The 1754-nt window shown below is 39.8% G+C and overlaps 1 protein-coding gene across 13 annotated transcripts in view; it reads left to right on the forward strand.

Annotated features, from left to right (window-relative positions):
• The first annotated feature begins 191 nt into the window (after positions 1-191).
• LOC107687274 (liprin-alpha-1-like) overlaps positions 192-1754 on the forward strand; it is a 38045-nt gene continuing 36482 nt past the window's right edge. For all 13 annotated transcript variants that reach the window (XM_016484535.1, XM_016484536.1, XM_016484541.1 and 10 more), the window contains exon 1: positions 192-991. The gene's annotated coding sequence lies outside the window, so the exon portion shown is untranslated. The remainder of the gene's footprint in view (positions 992-1754) is intronic.

Below are 1754 nucleotides of genomic sequence, written 5' to 3' on the forward strand. Positions count from 1 at the left end.
CGCTCTAGTTACAATGCACTTTACATCGACATTCCTCAAAACCGTCTACTTATGTTATGTTTGCATAAAGTAAATAAACCAAACTGATTACATGGATGACACTTGTATAACATAGAGAATCAGTAAATCACTGTGAGCATAGGGTTTATCACGAAAGAACAGATGATGTTTGGGACGTGTGTGTGGCGTCGTTAGTCGTGACGTCAGCACGTCCGGAGCTCTCGCGAGCGCAGGAAACTGGAGCAGCCACAAACTCTCGCTGGAAATTTTGTTTTAACTCTTTTTTCCCCTGCATTCATTGTTGTTTTTCGACCTCAGCCCGGCCGACGAATGACTTTTCTTGCGGATAGTGTCGTTTAAAGGACGCTTTGTGCTTTTAAAGTGGTCGATTTGTACTTTTATCCCGGTGTTTTTCCTCATGGATCAGATGGTGACGCGTCAGAGTAATTCACTCTAATTAACGCGTTTCGTTCATTTATATTTTAATAGTACAACACGTCATCAAACGTCGGCTTTAAGTGTTTATTTTAAAGGCTAAATTGTTTTATTCCTGCGCTTGCATTAGGATAATTTTGATTCTTCTTACTGTAGCTGCTAATGCTAACTAGCGCAGGCCGCTATTGGAGTTTATTTATATATGAGTATCTAGGTATTGATATGATTTATGTGTATATTTGAGTGTATGAATGGCAGTGGGAATCTGACGGAAGTCTTTGATTGATCAATGATGTCTTCTCCATCACTTAAGACTCAGATCTCTAGTAATGAGTGATGTTTCTCACTCATTATAAAGGCCTCGTTTGTTTTCTTTATTTTTTCGCTTATTCTAAGTCAGATTTTTTAAAAGTGATTCGTGACTTATTTTACTCATGTCGTAAAGTTTAATGGCTTGACGAACAATTTGCGTCATAGTTGATATTTTAAATGTGTTAGCTGTGATTGAACTGGACACAGTTGAGAAGAGGAGAAACAAACCCTGCTCAGAATCAAGGTAAATACACATCTGTACTAATCTGCTGTTTGTTACTAATCTTCTGTCTCTTACTGGTTCTGTCTCTTACTGGTTCTGTCTCTTACTGGTCTGATCTTCTGTCTGTTACTGGTTCTGTCTGTTACTGGTCTGATCTTCTGTCTGTTACTGGTTCTGTCTGTTACTGGTCTGATCTTCTGTCTGTTACTGGTCTGATCCTCAGTCTGTTACTGGTTCTGTCTGTTACTGAACTGATCTTCTGTCTGTTACTGATCTGATATTCTGTCTGTTACTGGTCTGATCTTCAGTCTTTTACTGGTTCTGTCTGTTACTGATCTGATCTTCTGTCTGTTAATGATCTGATATTCTGTCTGTTACTGGTTCTGTCTGTTTCTGATCTGATCTTCTGTCTGTTACTGGTCTGATCTTCAGTCTGTTACTGGTCTGATCTTCTGTCTGTTACTGGTCTGATCTTCTGTCTGTTACTGGTCTGATCTTCTGTCTGTTACTGGTCTGATCTTCTGTCTGTTACTGGTCTGATCTTCTGTCTGTTACTGGTCTGATCTTCTGTCTGTTACTGGTCTGATCTTCTGTCTCTTACTGGTTCTGTCTGTTACTGGTCTGATCTTCTGTCTCTTACTGGTTCTGTCTGTTGCTGAACTGATATTCTGTCTGTTACTGGTCTGATCTTCACTCTGTTACTGGTTCTGTCTGTTACTGAACTGATCTTCTGTCTGTTACTGGTTCTGTCTGTTGCCTGTTACAGGTTCTGTCTGTTACTGGT

This window comes from Sinocyclocheilus anshuiensis, unplaced genomic scaffold (genome assembly GCF_001515605.1).
Source record: "Sinocyclocheilus anshuiensis isolate Anshui unplaced genomic scaffold, SAMN03320099.WGS_v1.1 scaffold4222, whole genome shotgun sequence".
Lineage (NCBI taxonomy): Eukaryota > Metazoa > Chordata > Actinopteri > Cypriniformes > Cyprinidae > Sinocyclocheilus > Sinocyclocheilus anshuiensis.